Genomic DNA, 12,500 nt, shown 5'->3' with positions numbered 1-12,500 from the left:
ATGATCAGGTGATGGCCTCTACACCAATCAGTGTCCACCACTTGCTACCTGCATGCAGCCAGCTGTGTAGTACTTCCAATTACCACTGTCATGGCAACCCACTACTATAAATTACTAAATCATATGGGTGTTGTCCCTTTACCTTTCTTGTATGGAGGACATCCTTCCTGTGTGTGGGCAGCAGTGTTACAGACAGCAGGTAGCAATACCTCTTACAACAGGACTTGCACACACAGGCCAACTACATATTTGTATAAGGTTCCAAACTTACAGACAGTGTGAGTAGTGTTGTTATATGCATTGTATACCGCTAGTTTTACAGGGTTTGTGTGTACATGCTAGTTTAGCATGGAATGCAGTCTGTCTGCATAGCTCTCATCTGTGGGCCTATCCACATGATGGCCAGAGGATTGGCTGTTATATTTTGTCTGTTCACCACACAGATCTTGTCTCAGATATATCACTGGCATTCTGTCTGTTGAGGGCTATCAGTACATGGCTGCATCCATTTGTGTTTCTGACTTTATATTCCTGAATAAGGGTAAATTGCAACCAATTCTGCAACACCAACAACTTTCTCTGTGTATAACAACAATATTGTAAATATGGCCCTGTGTGCCAGCCTCTGTCCTCCATCTATATACCAGGCTTTGCCCATATGTCATGCAGTAAGAGGTTGTTAAGTAGTGGCCTATCATTATGTCATGATGGCATTCCTGCCATCATTCCAGTGATGCTGTGGACCCCCACACATATTATGGGTAGTGTCCATATATATGTGGGCTACAGCTGGACAAAACGTGTGTGTCCTTGTACAGTCCAGAGGTCATTGTATGTAAGACTGTTATATGCCCTTGTAAGTCATTCTGTGAGGGAGGGGTATGCACCATATATAACCTAGGCTGTTACAACATGTGAGGGATATCAGTAGTAAGACACCTTAAGGTATATGGCTTTATATTTTCATACATTTCACCTTGGAAACATTGGTGGGCTTGTGCTTACTGTCGTACAGACAGTTCTGTTTGTCATTGTGATAGTGATGTTTTAAGTTAAGCATTGTTATGTAACAGATACATCTTCATTGTGACAACTTAATTCTTTTCCCCCTAGGGGTTGAGTACAGAGTATAATTGGAGGCTGCTGAACTACATATGCATTACTTACTGTTGATTGATTCTTATCTTCAGGGCCAGTGTTTCTTTACTGTTGTACTACTTGCACGCCTTGGCCTGGACAGCAACATATGTTATGCTTTCAGATTACTGTATAAAATGTTTTGCTTGAGAGTTGTATTACTCATTTAGTATGTATTTCAAACACCTAACAGCTATATAAAATGGCATATACGACTGAAATAGTACACAAATAAACATTTCTTATGTATGCAAACCTGTGTGTGGTGTCATATCCTTTGACTTCTCTGTGGGTATATGTTTCATGCAATAATTGTCTTTTGTATGAGGGAATCAAACACTGTCCATTTTAAAAGGTGGCAACTGTAGGAATACTGGCTGCTCAATATGCTGTGCACCATCTAAATATGTATCTTCCTATATCTATACGTAGTAATATATGTATATGTGTATGCATATATACATACATATCTATATATATATATATATATATATATATATATATATATATATATATATATATATATATATCTGCATATATATATGTGTGTGTGTGTGTGTGTGTGTGTGTGTGTATATATGCATCATTGGAATGTTTACTGCTTCCACATTGTACATTCCCTATGGTAGACAGACTGTTCTGCATAATATCTTATTCATACCATCCTGACATTGTACAGGTGAGATGGATTACTGTTAACCTCTTGTGGCTATGTTGTGTAGGGTCCTGGGTGTGAGACTTGCAAGTGTTGGTATTGTGTTGCAAGGCAGATCTGTTTGGCTGTGGAGGAGGGGATAACAATAATTACAAGAGGTACTTAAATAATTGGGCCCCCTCACTCCCATTAACGGTGCCTTTGGTCATATATGTATCTGTTTACATATATATATATATATATATATATATATATATATATATGGATCTACGTTTTTTAAACTGAAAGTACGGTTCATCGAACCGTACTTCCTCAAACTCACTTCCGTGAAAGTGCATTCCATCGAAAATGCACTTTCGCGGAATAAAAAAAACAAAAACTAACTAAAAAAAGTGTTGGTATTGTGTTGCAAGGCAGATCTGTTTGGCTGTGGAGGAGGGGATAACAATAATTACAAGAGGTACTTAAAAAATTGGGCCCCCTCACTCCCATTAACAGTGCCTTTGGTCATATATGTATCTGTTTACATATATATATATATATATATATATATATATATTGACATATATATGGATCTACATTTTTTAATCCAAAAGTACGGTTCATCGAACCATACTTCCTCAAACTCACTTCCGCAAAAGTGCATTCCATCGAAAATGCACTTTCGCGGAATAAAAAAACAAAAACTAACTTAAAAGAGTAAAATAACACACTAAACAGTGTTATGCAGGGGGGGCAAGCCCCCCTGCACCCCCCGTACTTTAATATTCTCACTCCGAGATCATAGTGCAGTGGGGAAAAGGGAATATTCCCCTACCCCCACTATACTACTATCTCAGCAAAACTTTCCTTAATTGGACATCAACAGTATACGTTGATGTACAACTAAGGCAACATGCAAACTGCATGTTTTCCTTTTTATTTGCTTACTTTAGCGAAAGTGCATGTTCGACAAAATGCACTTTCACTAAAGTAATTTTGACAAAGTACGGTTCGATGAACCGTACTGTTGATAAAATATATATATATATATATATATATATATATATATATATATATATATATATAGATGTATATATATATATCTATATATGTCTGTGTGTATATACATCTACATATATAAATACATTTCCTCAACTGTGTCGATAAAATAAATAAATATATATATATATATATATATATATATATATATATATATATATATATAAATCTATGCGTGTGTATATACATCTACATATATAAATACATTTCCTCTACTGTTGAATGACTGTGTTGGATGATATGTTTGTGAAAACATCAGTGTTATTTATATCTGTTGTGGCTTAGTGGTAAGTCACTTTGGCTATGGTGTGCAGGGTCCTGGTTAGAGACTTGCAAAGGCTGTTTATTTTATTGCTGGGCAGAACAAGGGCTTCATAAGTTCATAGGTTCATAGGTTAGTACTAAGCTAACTGCCCTTGTGAGCCATTTTAAGCCTAGCCAATTATCCCTGTTGGATATAGAGTGATTAAGGCACTTTTAAGCAGTTGTAAGCGGGTTTGCCTGATGGTAAGCAATGCTAACTTCTGGTTACATTTTCTTACACTCAGTTCACCTCTAAATTGCTTATCCCATGTAGGCATTGCTTACCCCCACTCAAACAGGATTAAACTCACTTACTGCTGCTTAAAAGTTCTTACTCCTGCTTACCCCCATGCTAATTTCTTTAAAAGAAAAGAAAAAGGGGTGATAGGAAAGTGGTAAAAAAGGGGCACAAAGGGGGAAAGACAGTAGGGAAAATAGCTAGGTGTGTGCAGGATGGGTGTAGGGAAGGTCCATAGCTGCCCCTTTCTTCTACAGCAACAGCTGAGCATATACACTGATTTGAACGTAGATTTGTACACTCAACCCCCTGAGAGAAGGGCAAGGACAACAATAATATGTTGTGAAGCCAATTAGACCAGATTACATGTTCAGTGGACACGTGTGCGAAATGGACAGCTATGTATGGGGAGAGATTTTTTTTTTGGAAACAGATTGTCCTTTTTTTCTTTTTATTAAGGTGAGAATGGGATGTTGGGGAAGGATAGTAGGTATATTTGGGGAGGTAGGTTGGGTAGGATGACAGACAAGACAGACAAGACAGCATACAGGGGTGGTATATGACACATGTGGGGGGTAAACTCCTTGGATGGGGAGGGGTGTTTGTAAGTCGGAAGCCCATGAGCCCCCAAATGGAAACAGTGGGACTAAGGTCCCCACCCATGGATAGTCACCACTGTACCTTCACAGCCCCAAAGGTGGCTGTGCTGGTGGCTGGGTAGGATGGGCAGGCTGACCGTCTAAATGTACCATGTGGATTTCAAGTTGGTGTTGCTGATCTCCAAACTCCCTGCGGTGCTCGCTACACACCAGACCCCGGACCTGACGATGAGTGACAGTTTCCTGTCCATGCCCACTCCCGGGGAGGGCGAGCCCCATCCCCTGAGGTGGTTCCACCTGAAGGTGTTGTAGGACCAGCAGATGAGGAGGTCCTGTGGTGGGCCCAGACGTGCTGGTGCCCGGTGCCATGGCCAGATAGGGTGGGAGAGTTGGGTCTGCTGGGACCGGCCTTCCCAAACATGCTATGGTGTTGCAATTTTAAAACATATATGGGTTAGTAATAGTTAACACATTCCAGGATTAGGTATAACAGCATGCATAGATATTCCCATTAACCCAATACACCAAATATGGAGCAGTTGCATAGCAAACAGAACACATGCATATATGGAGCCACAGTGGCCATTACAACAGCAAGCAGGTTACATTGATGGCAGCATGCCACCAACGTGGGAGTATTTCAACATGGCACATGCATAGAAACACATTTCAATATTTATCAAACAATAGGACATATGTCCCAATAGTAGATTTAATTGTACACGTACCCATTGAGTTCTGTATTTAGTTTATTGTTGCAGATATGGTGGAGGGGGAGAGATGTCAATTAACAACTTTTATATTGCTGTAGTGCTCACTACTTTCTTAGTCACTGCTTTAATCTGTACCTTACAGGTATAATTACATTACCCTATGGCCTTAGTTTGGACAGTGGTATGTTTGTAGACAACTATATATGTGAACTGTGTTTTACCTACAGTATACACCTCTTACATGATATACTTGTGGAGGTATTATTTGTTAACACTATCTGACTGTTTCTACACATATTCCTAGATTATGGGCTGATGTTATGCACGTACTTCTCAATCTCTTATTGCACACACTCTGGTCAAGGCTTGACAACATGCAGGTGGAACTGGGACATATTTTGACAATTGCCATCATAAACTTTTGGTGAGTTGCTACAATGTTTGTTTTCATGTACATTTTCTGAAGATTTACAAGTCTGACAGTCAGTTATATGTCATTAAAAGCTACCTAAATTTCAGAGATCATCACACTGATTTGCCAGGGGGACAAGGTAACAGGCAGTGGATATGGGCCAATTATCTGGACATTCTGAACACATCTGTGCAGTTGAGGGGTATGATTCTGCATGCAGCTTACTACCACTCCCAGAATTCGAACCATGGCTGTGTCTGCTAAAAATAAAACAGCGTACATCACAGTTGAATGTGCTATTTAGATATTGCTGTGTATCTCTTCACTGATTTCTGTTTATAAGTCTCTTGTGGTTTTACAATCTGACCTTGTAATTACAACAGTATTATACAGGGATTCCTAGACAGTTTTATTATGTAGCACAGTGTGGGTGACAGTGATGAGTAATACATTATTATTCAGAGAAACTGCAGCACTAAGAATGCCATAAAATAACAGACTAAACTGTACCAGTCCAGGATTTTAATATTTTATTTCCAGGCACAGCTTTCTTATCTGACAGACCTGTGGAGGGAATGTTTGTTAACACTACCTGAATGTTGCCACACATATTACCAGATTTCATTTTATTATTATGCACATACATCTCACTCTGTTACTGCACACACTCTGGTCATAGCTTCAGAACATGGGGATAGAGATGGGATATAATTTGCATATTACTCTCATAACATTTTGGTGATTTGCTAGAGTGACAGGTTTGTTCTTATAGATATATTTCTGACAGTTATGATGCCTGACAATCAGTTGTATGTCATTATTTGCTTCCTAAACTTCTGGGATCACCCCACTGATTTGCCAGAGGGACAGGGTGACAGGCAGAAAAATTAAGCCAATTATCTGAACTTTCTGACAAAATCTGTACAGTTGAGTGGTATGATTCTGCATACAGCTTAATACCACTCCCAGGATTCGAACCATGACTGTGTGTGCTAAAAATCCTACAGTTTATGTCACAGTTGAGTGCGCTATTTGGATTTTGTTGTGTATCCTTTCACTGTTTTCTGTCTAAGTCTCCCTCAGTTGTGCAATATGACCTTGTGATTACAGCAGTCATATACAGACATTCCTACACATTTTATTTATGTAGCACAGTGCGGGTAACAGTGCTTAATAAAACAATACTATTAAGAGAATGCAACGCTACATTACCATATGATATCAGAGTAAACACAAGCAGTCCAGTAGTTAGACCTTTATTGCCAGGCTGTTACACTTTTATTTACATACAACCTATATGAGACTCTTCCTGCCATATTGTCTGGTTTATTCAGTACATCCCATACACAATACAGGTTTTATACTGTTAATTAACCTTCTACTACTTTTAGATTTACTTCTTATGACAGTACATGCAAGATTATTACTAACCTGCCTCACGACACAGCCTTTGCAGCCTACATGCAGGGGCTTCCTGATTCAAAGCCCACAACGTTGCAGCTGTCAGAGACATAAGAGGAATATTTAGCCATACCTATCTATAATATACATGAGCTAGGCAATTATTAAACAGTTAGTAGAATGAGTACTTACACACTGCTGGGACATCACCCTGCCTAGTTTCTTGGATCCACTGATCCAAGAGCTCCCTCTTCCTCCATTTCAGGTTGGCATAGTGATACCTAACTTGCTCACCAGTTCAAGGGATGCCAGTGGCACTGATGAGGTCACTGGTGAGATGGTCCCAGGCTTCCGCTTTATATTGGGAACCCTGGTACTGGCCATGCAGCAGTCCCTCTTCATGGTCTTTTACAAAGAGTCCTGCCATGACCTTAGACTCCTGGATGCCCCAGCACTGTGCTCGGAAGCATGATCCTTCCCCAAAACCAGCCATTGTGCCTACAGGAGGAAGCTGCAACCAGTTATGAGATGTATTCCCACCTGTGGGGTTTAAATAGGGCCATTTTCCCACACTTTGCCATGATTGGATGGTTTTGAAAATGCTAAGCTATGGGCAAACCTGCTTACCTAAAGTTGGCATAGGTTAAAGGGGCATACCAATGGGCAAATATATTTAGCTGGGCTACGCATTGCTTACACCTGGTAAGCAGAGGTGTGCAATGCTTAGCATTGCTTATTTTTAAATTTGCACACTATTTACTGTTTGGCATTTATTTTTCATTCATTACATGTTATATATTTGTTTAGTATCCATGATTCATGTGTACGTACACTGTATGGGGTACTTGTGTTTATCGGGGGATTTAACCACTTTATTACAATGACACCTCACATCTGGACTTAATGCAGTACTTCAGTTCACAAATATATGTTATTTTAGTAGGTTATACAACAGACACATTATTTATAAATTCCTTTCACGTGTAAATTGTGATTTTGCTACAGTGAAGATCTGTTTGGGTATACCTCAATTTTATGTACAGCTGTGATGGCTTACTGGTTAACTGCTGTGACTATAGTATACATGGTCCTGGGTTCAAGACCTGCAAAGGATGTTTATTTTGTTGCTGGGAAGAACAAGGGCTGTTGGATGCAGAGTGATTAAGGCACTTTTAAGCAGTTGTAAGCAGGTTTGCATGGGTTTGCGCGATGGTAAGCAATGCTAACTTCCGGTTAAAGTTTCTTACACTCAGTTAGCCTCTACATTGCTTATCCTGTGTAGGCATTGCTTACCCCTGCACAGACAGGATTAAACCCAATTACTACTGCTTAAAAGGCTTACTCCTGCTTACTCCTGCTTACTCCTGCACTAATTTAGAAAGAAAAGAACCATGGGTCTTGGGAAAGTGGTAGATTTGGACACTTTATACATTTTGTATACTATTTGCTGTATGGCATTGATTTATCATTCATTACACATTATATCTTTGTTTAGTGTCCGTGATTCATGTGTACGTATACTGTATGGAGCACTTGTGTTTATCTGTGGATTTTTCCCCATTATTACAATGACACCTCACATTTTGCACTTCATGCAGTACTCCACTTCACAAATATATGTTATTTAGTAGGTTATACAGCAAAAAAGATTATGCATGAATTGCTTTCATATGGAAAATGGAATTTACTATAATGAAAATCAAACCGGGAATGACTGCTCGCAAAGTGAATGCTCTAACCACTACACTATTGCAGTATTGCTTTGACTGAATGCATCTTGCTTTTTACCTTCTTGTGCCATTTAAGCTAGAGTATGTGTAGCTAAGCAATGGGCAAACCCATGCAACTAAGGTTAAATTTATTCGGTTTGATAAAAAAAATATTTCTAGTGTTATTTTCTCTAAGAAGTGGCAGGTTTCACTTATTGCTGTGGATTTCTGCGTGCATCTGCACATTTGACAGAAATCCTAGCATGTTTGTTGTGATTGTTGTCCTAGCACTCTACCAATCAGGGACAGATCTCAACAGAATCAGGGACAACTCCAGAATAAATCGGGGACGATCAGGGACACTTTTCAAATATTAGTTCTATTAACTTGAATCATTACCAGAGTTAATGAATCAAAATGTGAATTAATATACATTTCCTGATGTGAAATAACCACTCAGCTCTTCATTATTGTCATATTTATTTATTAAGTATAATTCACCACCTTTTGTTCAACAGGCACCAGTGTTAACAGGGATTCAGAGGCACAAAGTTGAACTTTGAGTCAACATCAGGGACGTCCCTGAAAATCAGGGACAGTTGAGAGGTCTGAGTTGTACTATAAGTGTTCCTGTTCATTTTGATTGCCAAATGGCAATTGTTAAGTGCAGACACACCCCCTGCACTCGTCCATGCTCCATGTCCGTTTAGAATCAGAGGCAGTGTGCCTTCATAACTATGCATGGCAAGCTGCTGTGCTGCTCTTAAATGGTCATTTCTGTGCAGGAATAAGCTTTTCCTGCACGGAAGTTTACTGAATCCCAGGGTATATGTATATCTAATCTATATCTATAAACATATCTATATCTATATCCATATCCATATCTATATCTATAGCTAAATCTAAATCTGCATCTATACATATACAAAAAAAGCATATGAAACCATTGCAGGCATGGTTTCCAGTTTCCTACCAAATTCTCTTAGACAGTAGTGAGACTGGGTGACAAAATTGCTGCCATGATAATGATTCTATTGCTTTGTTATGTAGTGAAGTGGCTTTTGTCATTTATTTTTGTTAAAATATATTGTTTTCACTCATTCCTGGAAATGTATCAGGACACTTTTCTGGAAAGTTTATTTCTTTGAAATGCTCATTATTTCCTTTATTTTCATTGCTTTGTTTTGTTTAGTTAGTACATCAACATTGCTTTTGTACTCAGATTTAGCAGGTTGTCTAGTGCCTATAAAATACTCAGATTATATTTTGTCACTATTGGCAAAATGTGGTACAATGGTCAGATCTACCTTTCTCACTTTCTCTGCTGCAAAAAGTTTTGACCCATAGAACTGCATAGAGCATCTGCCAGGGCTCCTCTTGAATCAGTTCCGCACCCAACATGATGTATTTGGATTCATTTACTGTACACCCACTAGCTTAAAACAGATTCTCAAATAAAGTGCTAGAAGAGAGATTAGTGAATGTGTCTTGACTCTTTACTTAAATGGCAGGACACACGGTAAAGGTGAAAAGATGGAAGTCTTATGATCTATGGTATGCAGTAGCCCTGTGGGGTTTTAAAGAGATACTGTTATATACATATGTGTGTGTGTGTGTGTGTGTGTGTGTGTGTGTGTGTGTGTGTGTGTGTGTGTGTGCGCGCGCGTGCATGCATGTACATGTGTGTGTTTGTGTATGCATCTATATCTATATCTATATATATATATATATATATATATATATATATATACACAACTATATATATATATATATATATATATATATATATATATATATATATATAATATATATATATATATATATATATATATATATTATATATATATATATATATGGGTAAAATTAATTTTAATTAAAAAATGAACAACACTTCTGAAAATGTTGGCAACACAAATGAAAACATGCCACTATATATATGCTGAGCAATACCCTCGGTGCATGCAAAATTAACACAAAAATGTATTTTCTGCAAAGGAGTCAAGCCCTTACACCCTTGATAATTATATATACTAACTCTGAGATCACACAGTATTGAGAAATGGGCATATTCCCCAACCACGAGAACTGTGCAACCTTGAAAACTATCAACCATCTGCTTACTTGACCAAATTTTGTCGACTAAATAGATATCAACCAAACATAGTTTTCTCAAAATTAAGTGTTCCTATATATATGTACACACACACACACACACACACACACACACACACACACATATATATATATATATATATATATATATATATATATAGTCTACTTCAGTAGACCGAAATGCCATATCAAAAAATTTCTAAATACCGAGACCACATGTCTGAAGTTTCACGAGTGAAACTACATATTACTGTTGTTCAGAACACTGAAAGTTCAGAATACCGATAATATGAGTTGAGTGGAATGAGAAATCTGCCCAGCACTGCACTGCAGTGCGATTCCGGAGTTGGTATATTTAGTTTGCAGGGGGTTTGGGGGGGATGCAAGGGGGCATAGCCCCCTTACATTAACATTTTGTTTGGAAATTTGTAGTTGTCATTGTCATTGCGTATGATTCCCCACTGAATATTCATGTCGGTGCTGTGGTTATCGACATGAATATTAATTGGGTTTTGCTTGTGTTTTCCATTTTCTTTATTCAGCGGTTTAGTTGACAAGAAATTTATTTGTTTGCAGATGGTACTTGTGTTTGTTATTTATTATTAATGTTGATGAAACTTTTTGGGATGGGTGTTTGTTATTGTTGGAGGTAGTTGGACGGCATCCGTTATATTGCATTATGTTGCTGTCTGTACTGGTCGGGTAATTGGCAGTTGGGTATGTATGGTTTCAGTGTTTTGATGTTTCGGACATGTTCGGTGTTTTGAAAGTAGTTGATGTGACATGTCGGTCTACTGAAGTAGACCCATATATATATATATATATATATATATATATATATATATATATATATATATATATATATATATATATATATATATATATATATATATATATAGATATATATAGATATATATACAGACAAATATGCATACTATATTGCAGGAATAGATGAGTAAATCCCAATTATTCCACTCCTTATTTTTGTACTTTCTTTATTAGCTAACAAAACCATAGCTAACACAGCACTGTCAAAATAAAAAAATATATATATTTTAAATTAATTTAAATGGCTAATCTGCTTTTCCCTGCCTGTTTATTAATCAAACTGCAGCATGAAAATCTTTGTGTTAAACTGGAGTATCTATCTGTCTAGTTATATGTATGGAGTAATGCGTTTGTGTGAATGTACAGAAATTTGACCAGCTTTGCGTTACACAAGTTTGAGTGAATGCACGTAAGTGTGAACGCCAATATATTCAATCAGAAATAATGATGATCTGTGTGCTTGTATATGAATGATAAGTTGGTGGGGTTTGTTTTGTAAGTGTTTATGTTTGGTGGGATGTTTTGTGTTTTTGGGATGGTCATGGAATGTGGAATAATGTTTTGTGTACTACTTATGTGGGTTAATGAATCCTTGATGGTGCAATTTTGATTATGATTCTTGTGCTGAAGAAGATGTCTCTCATCTTCCAGCTTTTGTGACAATGGAGTTAGTCCTGGGTTGTGTGTTTGTGAGGAGGTGGGGTACCTGTTTGTAGACAACACTTTTACTTATGGTTTAGTTTTGCGTAGGGTTTATGCTTTATGTTCTTTATTTATTTTATAACTGTTACATGTGTATGTTGTTTTTTGCATTCAGTGCTCTGGTCATTTGAGGGTTGCTCTTTTTGTTAATTGACCTTTCCTTACACACACACACACACACACACACACACACACACACACACACACACACACACACATATGTGTGTGTGTGTGTGTGTGTGTGTGTGTGTGTGTGTGTGTGTGTGTGTGTGTGTTTGTGTGTCTCTGTGCTTGAATGTGTGTGTGTGTGTGTGTGTGTGTGTGTGTGTGTGTGTGTGTGTGTGTGTGTCTAGGTGTATGTGTGTGTGTGTGTGTGTGTGTGTGTGTGTGTGTGTGTGTGTGTGTGTGTGTGTGTGTGTGTGTGTGTGTATGTCTCTGTGTATATATTTTACTTTCCTCTTTGCAGCTGTCTTGCTCCTGAATCACAATTTCCCACATCACGTAAACTGTCCCTTTTGGCCACAGCTCTTATCATCAGTAGTGAGGTTCTTTTTGAATCCCTGGGACTGTTTATTCAAAATTTTGAAGACTGAAATACAAAAATAAGATGCATCACTGGATATGCACGGAACGAGTCAGATTAAAAGCAA

The sequence above is a fragment of the Protopterus annectens genome, chromosome 9.part0 (genome assembly GCF_019279795.1).
Source record: "Protopterus annectens isolate FY-2018-M chromosome 9.part0, PAN1.0, whole genome shotgun sequence".
NCBI lineage: Eukaryota > Metazoa > Chordata > Ceratodontiformes > Protopteridae > Protopterus > Protopterus annectens.
Note: the sequence above shows the minus strand (reverse complement) of the source record.